The sequence below is a fragment of the Staurois parvus genome, unplaced genomic scaffold, assembly GCF_062004578.1.
Source record: "Staurois parvus isolate SC_StPar_1 unplaced genomic scaffold, SC_StPar_1.0 ptg000604l, whole genome shotgun sequence".
NCBI lineage: Eukaryota > Metazoa > Chordata > Amphibia > Anura > Ranidae > Staurois > Staurois parvus.
Window position 1 is genome coordinate 895,248 of NW_028318400.1, and position 14,989 is coordinate 910,236.

Below are 14,989 nucleotides of genomic sequence, written 5' to 3' on the forward strand. Positions count from 1 at the left end.
CTGTACTGTACACTACATGTGGCTGTGCATTGATTTGGTATGCTGCGATTGGCTGTACTGTACACTACATTTGGTTGTGCATTGATTTGGCTGTGCTGTACACTACATTTGGCTGTGCATTGATTTGGCTGTACTGTACACTACATTTGGTTGTGCATTGATTTGGCTGTGCTGTACACTACATTTGGTTGTGCATTGATTTGGCTGTGCTGTACACTACATTTGGCTGTCCATTGATTTGGTGTGCTGCAATTGACTGTACTGTACACTGTATTTGACTGTGTATTGATATGGCTGTACTGTACACTTCATTTGGTTGTGCATTGATTTGCCTGTGCTGCGATTGGCTGTACTGTACACTGCATTTGGCTGTGCATTGATTTGGCTGTGCTGCGATTGGCTGTACTGTACACTGTATTTGGCTGTGTATTGATATGGCTGTACTGTACACTGCAGTTGGCTGCGCTGCGATTGGCTGTACTGTACACTGCATTTGGCTGTCCATTGATTTGGTGTGCTGCAATTGACTGTACTGTACACTGTATTTGACTGTGTATTGATATGGCTGTACTGTACACTACATTTGGTTGTGCATTGATTTGCCTGTGCTGCGATTGGCTGTACTGTACACTGCATTTGGCTGTGCATTGATTTGGCTGTGCTGCGATTGGCTGTACTGTACACTGCATTTGGCTGTGCAGTGATTTGGCTGTACCGCAATTGGCTGTACTGTACACTGCACTTGGCTGTGCTGTGATTGGCTGTACTGTACACTACATTTGGCTGTGCTGCGATTGGCTGTACTTTACACTACATTTGGCTGTGCATTGATTTGGCTGTACTGCGATTGGCTGTACTGTTTCCCAAGTGGTGCCACCCATACATTTAGTTAGGAAAGTCCACACAAATAAATTCCAATTAAAGTGCTTGTCCAAATTCATGTTCGAATAAATGGTGGTGTTGCTGGTAACACAGTTTACACAATAAATAGGTCCTTACTATACTGGTCCTATATTGGACAACACCATCTTGCCCTGTATATATGGCCTACAAGAAGAGCAGTGACACGCACTTATAGGGGAAGACATGTTGCAAAAACTATTTCACCCTTTAATGCATCAGCCAGCAATTACACAAACAAACCCCAGTGACAGTAATAACATAACATAATGTAGGCATCTAACCACATGTTACTGGCTGGATCACTAGGTAAAGAAAAAGGGAAAAAAGCCTTAAAGCAAAAAACTAAAGCAGCCACCACATTTAAGGTATGGTAGGCTGCAATATATTACATTTTTGTATTTGGGTTTCAGTATGTTTTAACTCTCATGATATACAGGATGTGCTACCTCCGGGATTGCTGCTGATTCATTATTATTTGATTGATGCCAGATCCTTCAGCTATTCCCAAAATATAAGGCATTCTGTGAATGGACAATGTGTGAGGTGGGCGGATAAACAAAAGTATGGCTTCTGTGTATGAGAGCTGCAGAGGGTCAGAGCTTTGCTATGTGGCATCATTGAAACTGTAATGAATGAATAAAGGGTGGAGGTGGCATGTATCTCATGAGTGCTACCTATTTGCTTTTTCAGCACATTTTAATAAAATCATTTTTGCCTGGAGTTGTGATCTAAATAAATTCCACTCTAAGGGCTCAGTCCATTAACACTAAAATAGTGCTTTTAGGTGGTTAGTACCCGCTGCTTCCTTAAAGGATAAGTTCACCTTTTGACAAAAAATATTACATGCACAATTTTTGCAGTTAAAAAAAATGTGCATTTATTTTTTTTTGTTGCAGAAGCCTGTAAAGCATTGCACCAGCAATCAGCAAATCGTGGGTGCCATACAGGTCTCCTGCAGATCTGTCAGTATATCTGCTTGTCTGTACAGGATGTCAAAGTGGGGAAGCGGGGGGGATGGGGGCTGGTCTATTCATAACATGTTACATGTTACACCCTGAATATGGGTGTAACATGGGTATGAATGGTGAACTTATCCTTTAATTTTAAAAAAGGTGTGTGGATCCCCCCTACAGTCTATACCAGGCCCTTCCGGTCTGGTATGGATTTTAAGGGGTACTCCACACCAGAAAAACACCCACAAATAGTGTGAGGTCCCCCCAAAATCCATACCAGACCACTCCTGTCACTTGCCTTGCACCAAATGGCACTTCGCTCTACTCCCACTTAAGTAAACAAAAAGCTGAGGTTACCCAGTCATGTCATTAACAATACATGGACATGCCCATATTTGGTCAATGACACCATAAGGGAAGTGGTCACCTGGTGCCATCATTGAGCATATATGGTCATGTCCATGTATGGTCAATGACATCTCTGGGTGACCCTATCTCATAGTATACTTAAGTGGCAGGTGGGAGCAGAGGATAATTCAGTGCAAGACAAGCAACAGGAGCAGTTAGGTGTTGGCGAGCAGTGTTTTTTTTTTCCGTGAGAGTTGGTGGCCCTAGCTAATTATGATTGATGTGGATCAACATTACTGGACAATGTGACAATGAATGAACATCGGAGGACACTTATTCACATGGGGATCAGGATCTGGGGCACCCTTATTGTTAAAGGGGGCCTCCAGATTTTGATATGCCCTCACCCACAGACCCTCACAGCCACCGGGCCAGGGTTTTTGGGAAGAGTCCCTTGTCCTCATCAACATGGGGACAAGATGCTTTGCTGATGGCCCACCCCCGGCAAAATACCCCCCATGTTGGGGGCATCTGGCCTATTATAGTTGAGCATGCTCATCTCCCTTTTCCTGGCCTGCCAGGCTGCATACTCAGATAAGGGTCTGGCTCCTTCCTGAATGGTTCCTCAGGATCACAAAAACAACCAACCTCTTCCCACTGGGACACTCTTTAACATATAACTCACAAAAAAATTAAAAACATTATCGCACTTTTCGCTATATTGAAACCACTTTTTGTTACAAAATATGATAAAATTGCACTCGCATAGTACAGTACACTTCAAACTAGTGCACCACACCACAGCATAGACCACCTTAAAAGCAATTGCACCCTTAAGAGAATTTCAGATCAGCAGCCTCCAGTATTCAGCTATTCCTCTGCTTCCTAGTATACTTTATGATGTCAAAGAATTTGCCCCTACCTGTTTCGTCACTAGTCATGACTTTTTCAATTAACAAATAGATGTTAATTCAGGACACCCACAAGAAAAAAATGGTGTGGGGGTTCCCACGTAATTCATACCAGGCCCTACACACACACACACAGGTTTTGATAATACCTTTAATACACAAAAAAAAATACAAAACAAAAAGTCCCATGCCCATTGTCAATCACGGTGTCAAGCTATATAGATCCCACCACTTGCTGACACTATGTTACCCCAATGTCACAGTGAAGTCATTGGCCAAATAAAGTTATATACAAATATGGTCAATTATGTCACCCAGAATACCTGCCCCTTAATTTATATCAGCTGTTGACAGCTAGAGATATCAGAAGTGGACAAGCAGTCATCAGGTTAGGATGTGACAGCAGGTGTTATTTTTTTTTATGGGTCTGGAGTCCTTGGGCATTGTGGATTTTCATCTCTAGATGACATGGTTGACATGTTCTTTGCTTTTTTATTAAAGGACTTTTAAAAAAATGTGAGTGTTAATTTACTGTTTAAATTTTTTTGTGACAACATGGGAGTGGTTTCTAGGGCTCTCCCACTTATTTTTAAGACCCCCACATTCCCTGGGTCAAGGCTTTGGGAAGAGGCCATTGCATTATCAGTATGGGCAAGTCATGGCGCTTTGCTAAGGGATCCCCCCCCCAGCAAATTTCCCCCCATGTTTAGGGCATGTGGCCTTGTATGGTTTGGGGAGGGGGCATGTTCCCCCCTCCCCCTTCCCCATTGGATGCATGGATTATTTTTGGAAGATCACACACTTTTTTCTTGATTTTTGCATGGGGCTCCCCAGTAAGTTCATACCATGTTGGTATTCCAGTCCATGCTCTTATTCAAGTACCTCACCTTTATCTGTAGGTACTAGGTATCTGCTTTTGTGTAGAGATCCAATGTTTTCCCTGTTTTCCAATTAAATATGTTGAAAAAGTAAAAAAAATGCCCATGGGTTTACTTAATATATCACACAATTTTATACATAGACGTTTTGGCTTGAGTTACAGTTTAGTGAAATATGATCACTTGAAAAATAAAGTACTCCAGTATCCAAGTGCCCCTGCTATTTTGGGATAGTAATGGAGTAACCACTGTAAATTGGGGGACAACAAAGCCTTAGACCCCGGACTATTAAATTAATATAATCTGTTTCATATCTACTCAGCAGTGTCAATATTTGCTGTAGTGTGATACCACACCAGAGCATTTCTGACAGTTGTTTTTCTTATTGTGCCATAAGGGATAAGGCAAGAACAAAAAAGTTATATATTGCATCTTTCCAGACAAAAGATGAGGTGGCAGCATTGGTTTGTATTTATCAGTCAAAGAATATTCTCAGTAAGTACAGAAAATGTCTGTTTATCTTGCTACAAATACAATGTGAGCTGAACAGATTGAAATTTTTTTTTTATATTTCTTATTAAAACTTCTAATCTCATCAACCCCCCATGTAATAGAAATACACAATGGCAGACATATTTAAAGTGGCATCCACAGCTTCCTCAAGAGATATAGTCCTTTAATAAAAAAATAGAAAACAAATGTCCCATATCCATCGTCAAGTGAGTGTAGTCATCCAGGGACAGGAAGTATGTATTTCACAGGATAATTAGAATTTAATAAAAAATCAAAATATGACTCAACCTCATTTTAGGACTAGTAAGCTGAAATATATAAAAGTTTTGTTTTGAGGTCTAGATATGTTTTATTCTAAAAGGCGTCTTACTTTCACTCATCAGAAAGCTGGGAGGAAGGCAAAAGCGACTGGTAAATGGTTTGTTTCTGGTACTAATGCTGCCTTGTTTGGGATTGTTTGTAATTACCCTCTGGAAACCTCTTCTGCAATAAGGCTCTTAGGCTAGGCATGTACATTTTTCAGGGTCATAATTTCATGATTGGGATGTCATGGCAGACAAGATTTTTTTTCTCAAAATAATCGTATGTGTGACCAGATCAGAACACTTGCCATGGACCTTCACTCTGAGATGAAGCAAAGATCCGATTCTAAAGGCTCAAGTCACTAATGAATATCACATGCTATATTTTAAATCTCAATTCACTATCAATGTATGTGGTAATAATAAGAAATACATGGTAAATGCAGCATAAACTGAAAGTAATTTCACTAAAAAAGATTAATAAATACTTTTATTAAATAAGTTGTAGTCAAGCCATGAGCCATTTGACAAATGTATGAAGTGAATAGCTGGTTATTAAGGAACTGCCCCCCCCCCCCCCACCAGTATTCTAACAACCATTCATCTCTGGTGTCAGCCAGGGATTCTTTTCTGACAGCATAATGTACACAAAAGAGATAACTTAAAACCAACAAAAAAATAGTATGGGGGTTTCCCACAAGCCCAACTAGGTCCTTTGTGTCTGGTATGGATTTTAAGGAGAACCCCGCATAAAAAATAGTGGTTATATTGTAATAATGATTGTGAGGATAATGGGAATGTTGATTGGGAGTTATTTTGTTTTAAATTGCCTGGAGTTTTTAGTACACTAGACAGCAGTGTACATAATACAGAAAGGTGTTGGCTACAATAAAAGGACAACTGCAATATTGTTCAACTGAGCATCAGGTTGCAATGACAAAGTAAACAGTCTCCAGATATAAAAGTTACGTTGCGGTGCTCCATCCCCTGACAAGGTCACGTGGTATAGTGGCGCAATGTGTAGGAAGGAGCCCATGATGTCACACCACCCCCTTGTGACGTCACCACATTATCTAAGAACTGTCATCCTGGTGCAGCTGTCAAACGGCGGGAGCCAGCGTTGAGAGCAGAGCATTTTTTTTTCAGCAGTGGTGGCGGGCACCGTGATTGACGTTGGATCTACTTTGAGTGACTTTTTTTATTTTTGCTTTTCATAAAGGACTTGTCAAGGACTGTCTATTGTTATTTTTACACTACAGGTTGTTTTTTTTTTTTGTGAATGGGTAGCAGTACCATGTACCCTCTACTTACATGGAGGGGTCGGGATCTGGGGGCCCCTTGTTAAAGGGGGCTTCCAGATTCCAATAAGCCCCCTGCCCACAGACCCCCACAATCACTGGCTATGGTTGTGGGGAAGAGGCTCTTGTCCCCATCAACATGGGGACAAAGTGCTGTGGAAGGAGAGCCTCCTTGCCCCACAGCACCCCCCCCCCCATGTAGAGGGCATGTGGCCTGGTATGGTTTAAGAGGGGGGTTGATCGCTCATCACTACCAGGCTGCATGTTCGGATAAGGGTCTGGTATGGATTTTGGCGGGGCCCCCACATCATTTTGGGTGGGACTCCACACTGTTTTTTTTTGTTTTATTTAATTGCCGTGCAATGCCAACACTTCTTTTTACATTCAGCTGTGAGTGGGGAAGCCCACTGACAGCTGAAACATGAAAAAAAAAATTCACTACTAAAATACTGCATGACTTAATAATATAACTCATGTGGTATTTTAGTAGCTTAGTGAATTGTCCCTGTTCAAAGTTTGTGGTGGAACTTTCGGTAGTTTTGATTGTTTGACCGCAAACCAAACAGGAAGATGTTCGGCCCATCACTATTTAGACCTCAAACCTTTAGGTCAATCAGTGAGAGCATTGGATTGAAGGTGGAGGGGATCACACAGTATATGATGAAGCTGGTAATGAAGTAGCGATACACATTGGAGATTAGACACATTGGGGTTGATTTACTAAAACTGGAGAGTGCAAAATCTGGATAGCTTCCATTTTTTTGTCAAAGCTTAACTGAACAAGCTGAAGTTAGAAGCTGATTGGCTACCATGTACAGCTGCACAAGATTTTGCACTGTCCAATTTTAGTAAATCAATCCCACTGTGTGGACTATTAAAAAGAAGGACACTCCACACTTGCGATGAATGAATTATATATTGATAATCTGGATTGCATATGGTGAATTTTTGGGATTTACATGTCTGGGGAAAGTACTATGCAATGCCATATTATGTACATGGGAATCAATACTTTACACTGATTTTTAATTGATCTCACTTGATGCATATGTGGGAACACACAGTGTGAGCAGCAGTAACACATTTATATAGGAGAGGTGAAGGAATTTTTTTGGGTTGCACAGGAGTTTTTTTAATTTACATTTTTTGATCACTTGTGATAAACAAAAATGCTGGGCCTCCTCTTAATATTTTGTTTTTTTTTCTGTTGATTTCACTAATGTATAAAATTCCATTGTAGGATTGCTGATTTATTCTTATTTGTTTGCATTTATTATTTATATTGTATACATGCAATATTGTATAAAAAATCCACTACGCACAAACCATCAATAGCACCACAGAATAATAATTGGTTTCATTTATTAAATTCAGAAACAGAATATATGCAAGGTGCTGGACTCAGATCTTTCTTTCGCCAAATAAAGTATGGTAGTAGAATTTGATAAGTTAGCTTCAGCTACTAGAACAAGAAAAAAGGGGCCCATATGAAATCAATTAGTAGAGTGCCAAACGATCATTTTAGGAGTTCTAGTCCTTTATTGTTGATAGCAATGTGCCAACGGAAAACAAAATGGGCAAATCGATTTTCTTCCTGTTCTAACATTGCTATCAACAATAAAGGATTATGGGCTCTTAAGATGATCTTTTGGCACTATGTTTTTTTTTTTTTAATTTCATATAATTTATCAAATTTTCTGAAAGACTTTGTCAGTGTTTGTCATTTGTTTTAAAACCTGCAAGAGTACAAATTGTAATTTAAAGTACCAATATACTACATAAGCAAAAATCTCAATTCAAATTCATTCAAGTGGAATCAAGTTTTTCCTCAAATTTTCTCACCGTAATAGAAAGAAAGAGAAATGTAAAGTTTTAGATTTGTCACTGCAACAAGAGCAAAGGAGACACCAGTTCAGCATCGCCAACCTTCAATAACTTTATTGACAGTTTGTAAAATCAGTGATTTTTTTTTTTTAAAAGAGACTTTATTAGGTTTTATCTTATACACACATGAACCAACGATAAAAGTTATACAGTATACGTAGCGTAGCAACATGTCAAAGCAGGTAACAAAATCCAAAAATACCAATTGTTCTCATAACGAATATGCAAAAGCCCCAAGAGAGACAAAGAGAAAAACAAAGATGTGTAGGAAAAAAAGATTTACTTATAGAAAAGGGAGACATCGCACGAAGTGTCGAAATGTAAGGGCTTAGGAGTAATGTATCCAGGTTGTTAAGAAGATACGAGTCAAAACATGCATAGGTATAATTCTAGAGAGAGATAAGCAGATATATTCCATGTTAGCCAATAGTCAAATGACCAGGAGGAGGGTCAACGTGCATATGGATAGGAAGTGGGAACAAAAACAGAAAACATAGAATAGAGAATAGAGATTAGACCGTAGGGAAAGAAGGAGAAAGAAAATTGAGAAAACAAGTCTAGAAAGAAATAGACCATCATGAAAGACAAAGAGAAAGAAAGAAAAAAAGAAAGAAAGAAAGAAAGAAAGAAAGGAGGGAGAAGTAGAAGACTTAGGAATATATTGCCTAGGTTCAGAGGCCAGATGACCGGAAGAACATGTCAGTAGCAAGAAACAGCTCGACAGTGTGTGGAGGTGTATATGGGCTAGTATGGGGACAGTTCCCTAAGAGTCAACAAAGAGGCGAGGTTGTGAAAGAAAGAGAATAGAAGAAAATTGAAAACTGAATCCAAAGTGGAAGGAGGGTAGATTGTCAAAGGTCCAAGAAGGCCCAGAAAGTATAATTTAAACAGTCAGATTACCCCTAATACAAGCAATACATAATGCATCAGGAATATCCCAGAGGCTACATTAGGACCAGGCTAGAAATCCGTGTGAGGGGTGCTGAGACTCCGAGGAAGGGAGTATTCTTGAAACATATTGTCCCCACTTGCGGTTGAACTTTTCCTCTCCTGGAGTAGATGGGGAGTTATGAATGCTGAGCCGCTCCAAACGAAGTAGAGAGTGTAAGTCCAATTTGACATCCGAAATGGTTGGCGGACAGTTGGAGGCCCATTTTTTTAAAATTGACCTTCTCGCTGCCATCAGGCAGGTGGAAAGCCACGGTTTGGCAGTTCTGAGCAGAGCAATGTGCTGATGTGAAGCAGCAGTCACGGGAACATCCAGGTTTCCAAAAAGAAGGAGCAGTGGGTCTCTAGGTAGCGGGAGAGCAGTGACGAAGAGCATAAAGTTCAAGAGTTGGGACCAGAAATTAGAGATCGAGGGACAACTCCAAAACCTGTGGTGGAGGGATGGCTTATATGAGCCACAAAGCGGACACGCAGAGATCGTTGGGTCCGATCTTGAGTACATACAAGGCATATAGGCATGATGCATAATTTTAAATTGCTGCTCCCGCCAAAATTCGTTCGTGTTGAACGCACAGGTAGTGTTAAAGCCTGCAAGTATTTGTTCCGCAGTGAAAACATTGTCGAAGTCCCGTAACCATGTTTTGATGGAGGTAGAGGAGTCCAACGGTGTAGCATATTGCAAGGACAATTGATTATATATGTTAGATATGTTATACTTCTGGTTCCTCACAAGAACCTCTATCATAGTCGTGCAAAAACGGGTGGACTTATCCTGAGCTATGGATTTCACAAAATTCCTGACTTGTAAAATATACAAAAAATGATGGGAAGGTAGTTCAAACGAGCCAAGAATTTGTTGAAACGGAAGGGGAGAACCTGATGCACCATCATACAATTGGTTCACAAGTCTAAGACCCTGGTTATACCACAAATCGTAGGCTGCATGTTGTTGAGAGACAGAGAAGGAAGGATTGTGATGTATGGGAAGAAAGCGAGATATCCAGGGAGAAACTCCTAGTCTACGTCTGACCTCCCTCCAAGTGAAGAGTGTATCCCGTATGAGTGGATTATGTTTAAGATGAACCGGTATTGAGTTGGAGTTAGAATGTAATAGGGCCGACAGGTCGAACGGACTCACCATGGCTGATTCAAGTAGGTAATTGGAGAACATGGACGCTTGGGATAGCCAATCTATACACACCCGTAAAATACAAGATAAATTATAGAGCCGAATGTTGGGGAGGCCCAGGCCGCCCTCACATCTAGGGAGAAACAGCTTGTGTATAGCTATACGCGGGCGACGCCCCCTCCATAGGAAGCTGGAAATCCCCTTGTTTAACTTGACTATATCCGTGCGTTTGAGCAGAAGTGGGATAGTTTGGAGAGGGTATAAAAGCTTCGGAAAGCTTGTCATCTTGAAGAGATGGGCTCTACCCATGAGGGATAACGGCAGGTCTTTCCACACTTCCAATTCCGCTAAAATTTTTTGAATAACTGGCGAAAAGTTGAGAGAATAAAGGGACGAAGCCAATTTCCCAATTTTGATACCCAGATAGGTAATGTAACGTGTATTGATTTTAAAGAGGGAGTCGCAGGCCCAATCTGGAAGTCGAGCGTGGTAGAGGGGAAGGACCTCACTTTTTGCAAAATTAATACGAAGACCCGAGCAACACCGAAAGTCTGCAAAAACTTTCTGAATATATGGCAGATCTAGTGACGGGTTGGAAGTGAATATTAATATGTCGTCCGCAAATAAAGCTAGGCGAAGATCTTGTTGAGCAACTTGAACGCCATGAAGTTGTGACTGAAAAAGCAGGAAACGGGCTAGGGGTTCCAATGCTAAATTGAAAAGCAAGGGAGATAGTGGACAGCCTTGCCTTGTTCCTTTATGTAGTAGAAAAGAGTTAGATATTTTTCCCGCGGCTACTATCTGAGCCGTTGGGGCAGAATACATAGCCTGAATTAACTGTATAAACGAACCGGAAAAGCCGAATTTAGAGAGTACTAGTTGAAGCCATTGAAAACTAACGTTATCAAAGGCTTTTTCAGCATCGAGAGAAATAATCGCTAAATCCTGAAGGGGGTTATTTTTAGCCTGATGCAGAACTGTAAGCACTTTGCGGATATTAGACGTGGCCGATCGACCCTTTATAAAACCTGCTTGAGAAGGGTGAATGATAGAGGGTAAAATAACGGCCAAACGGTTAGCTATGATCTTAGAAAGGATCTTTGCATCTAAGTTAAGGAGGGAAATGGGACGATACGATCCAGGATCAGAAGGGTCTTTACCTTTTTTTGCTATTAGTTTAATGTGGGCTTGCGAAGCCGATGGGAGATATACCCCGCTCTCCTGCATGGACTGATAAACTAGCTGGAGAGTAGGAGACAGAGTTTTGTCCATCAGTTTAAAAAATTCAGAGGTGTACCCATCTGGACCTGGAGCTTTACCATTAGCTAGAGATCTAATAGCTAGACAAATATCCGCCTGTGAAATAGGGGCATTTAGAGATTGCAGTGCTATTGGATCTATTTGGGGCAAATTTACACTTTCCAGAAAGGACTGTGCTCGTGCCTGGTCAATAGGATACGGCCCGTACAAGTCTGCATAAAAGTTTTCCAAAATAGATATAATCTCTTCCTGAGATCGTTTAAGTGCCCCCTGGGAATCTTTAAGAGAGGTGAATTGCGTAGGGGTGAACGGCTTCCTACACATGCGCGCCAGCAGTTTGCCTGGTTTATTACCAAACCTGTGATATTGTAAGTCAAGGTGTGAGTGATGTAATGCTTCCTGAGCAGCCGCCCAGGTATCAAATTGGGTTTTAGCGTCCGCCCAAGCTTTTCTGTTGTCCTGCGTATTAGAGTCCGCCATTTTTCTTTGAGTCAGTCTAAGAAGGTTACTAGCTTCAGTGAAATTACGTGAAATTCTTTTTTTATAAGCGGACGTAAAAGCGATGATTTTGCCGCGTAACACAGCCTTCCCTGCATCCCAAAACAAATTTGGATTAGAGACATGGACAGCATTCGTAATTTGAAAGTCTGCCCAGGTGTCCTGTAATAGTTTGGAGAGCTCCTGATTATTCGCCAGAAACGAGGGGAAACGCCATATCCTAGGATGTGGCGTAGGGTCTAAAAAGTTTATAGTAATAGAGATTGGAGAGTGATCTGATATGGCTATGTCATGTATGGTAGATGATACAACATGTTGCAGTAGAACGGAATTACAAAAAGTATAATCTATTCTAGATAAAGAATGATGAACAGGGGAATAGAAAGTGTAATCTTTGCCGTCCGGATGGGTTAAGCGCCATATATCGGTAATTTGCATTGCTTCAGCGAAGCTACATAGCAAAGTAGGTGTGAGACGGGGAAACTGAGGGGAGCGAGGGCCACGGTCTACATTCTGCGATTTATCCTCCTGCTCTTGCATAACAGAATTAAAGTCCCCTCCCACGACGAGCGGCTTGTGAACATATGCCGCCAGCCGTGAAGAGAGGGCCTGGAAAACCTGCCTCGTCGGGGAATTGGGTGCGTAGAAACTAGTAAGAACCAATTCTTGGGTTCCGAGTTTGATATGTGCTGCTATGAAACGGCCTTCAGTGTCAGCATCCATAGCGACTAATTCCGGATTAAGCCGTTTGTGAATAAGAATAAGTACCCCTGCTTTATTATTTAGGGAGGAGGAGCCGAAAACATGACCCACCCATAGTTTACGCATGCGGATAAAGTCAGATTGGGTAAGGTGAGTTTCTTGGAGCAAAGCTATATCCGCACGCAAGCGCCGTAGATGTCGTAGAACCGCCATGCGTTTGTGAGGGGACCTGAGACCCTTGACATTCCAAGAGAAAATACGTGTCATCTTAACTGATGTGCTTGATATGATAGAAGGATAAGCATTTTACCCATTAGAAATGTACGCATAATGAACACTGCGTCGCTAGACAATTGGGGGTGATTAGAAACCAGTCTCAGAGGACGGAGGAGTTCTCCCAAGAAATAAAGTTGGAGAGGAAGAGAAAAGCGAGAGAGAAAGGCGAGAACAAGATCAAGGGCCCTAATAGAGCCCAACAAAAAGTCAAAACATACAATATACCAATACAGTATACAGGACTTCACGTCATTCCGCATGCTGTTTCCACCAATACCAGCGTGACCGGGAGTATCTGGGAGAAGAGCCTGCCCCAGGGACCAGTGTATAATTGTTGGGATGGGAGAGGGCCTCCCTCAAATTTATTCCCATCAGCGGCTCCAGCATCTCCCCCCCCCCAGCATTGCTGAAATAGGGAACTAGGCACATGCAGGAGTAGGGAAGTATAAATTCAGGCATATATATGATTTACACAATAATGTTGAAGCAGGTGAGCGTGAGAGAACGCCGCACCATCAGATAATATATATATATATAACATTACAAGTTGAACAGCCAATAAAACTCAGACTTTGGAAAGTATGTTCATTGCAATAGAAAGCAATAGAAACCAAGCAAAAAAAAAAGTGAAAAACAGTCACATCTGTACCAATCGGGCCAGGAGATAAGCTTAAAGCTAATATGAAGAGACCAATGGCCTCTTATACCTTCAAGGCGGGCGAGATTTGGAAGACGCTGGGTTTGTGCGTTGACGCTTAGGTGGGTCTTTGCGAGGACTACGTTGATCTCTAGGGCCAGAATTCCTGCCCGCAATACGCATCGACGGATCCCCGTCATTTAGGTGATCTTGGAGGTATTGGTGGGCTTCTTCAGGATGGACGAAAGATTTGGATTCCCCGGATGGTGCATTGAAACGTAACGTAGCCGGATACGCTAATGTAAATTTTATTCCTTTCTGGTGAAGAGTGGCGCAGACTTGCTGAAACGCTTTCCGTTTACGTGATACTTCCTGTGAATAGTCCGCAAATATTAATAATTTGTGACCCTCAATTTGTAGAGAATGGGAATTACGAAAAGAGGTGAGGATCGCCATGCGATCAGCATAGTTGAGATAGCGGACAATCACCGAACGTGGCACCCGGCGTTCGTTAGATGGGGGCCCCAGGCGATGAGCTCTCTCTACCTGACAGGAGGAGGATAGACCCAAAGCTGCAGGGATTCGTGCTGAGCAGAGATCGGGAAGAGAACCTGTATTAAAAGATTCTGGGAGACCCACGATGCGTAAATTATTTCTACGTGATCGATTTTCCAGATCGTCGATTTTATCCAATATATTTTGCTGTATACGATTGGATTGTGACGTAACTGCTTGTATGGAATGGACTTCATCTTCTAAGTCAGATAAGCGCTGCTCAGCCACAGTTAACCGTTTAGAATGTTTGCCCAAATCTATTCGCAGCTGTTCAATGCCCTGGCTTACAGCCTTATCCACAGCCTGTGTGATATTTGGGAGCAAAATTGAAGAAACTGCCTGGGCTATTTTTATATATTGCTCAGAAGAGCTATCAGTGCCTGAGGTGAGTGGAGAGGCAGTGAGGATGGTGGGGAGAGGTGCAGACATACCTGCTCCCACGTTGTGATCTCCTTCTGTGCCTGTGTCCATGCTGTGACAGGCAGCTTCGGCGGCCATCTTGGCTGCAGGAGGGGGAGAGCCGCACCCCTCCGCTCTAACAGCCGACTCGTGGCCGGACTGCATCGGCAGAAGGTACCGCTCCATGCCGGGGCCGCCGCGGGATGTGAGGAGGCACCCCAAAGCCAAGATGCGGGGGTCCCCGAGGCAGTTAGCAGGTGTTATAAGGGCGGGTTCCCGGGAGCCGCGGGTCCCGCTAGTCACAGCATCCGGCGCCAGAACCGGAAGTCAAGTTAAATCAGTGATTTTTACAGCTGTTAGTAAACATTCGCTACAGAAATTTTATGTCAGTAAAATTCACTCTCTTTTTTCGGGCAAGTTAATGTTGACTCTGCAAATGTAAGAAAGAACCCCTTGCCGGCTAGATGCAGCACAAGCAACCACTTATCCAGACAGAGTTTGAAACCAGTTGGGATTATTTTTAAATAGAAGCAAGCTGGAGCTGGTGGTGCCTTTAATTCCGGCTTCAGAGTGACCTCAACTATGTTCCACCTGC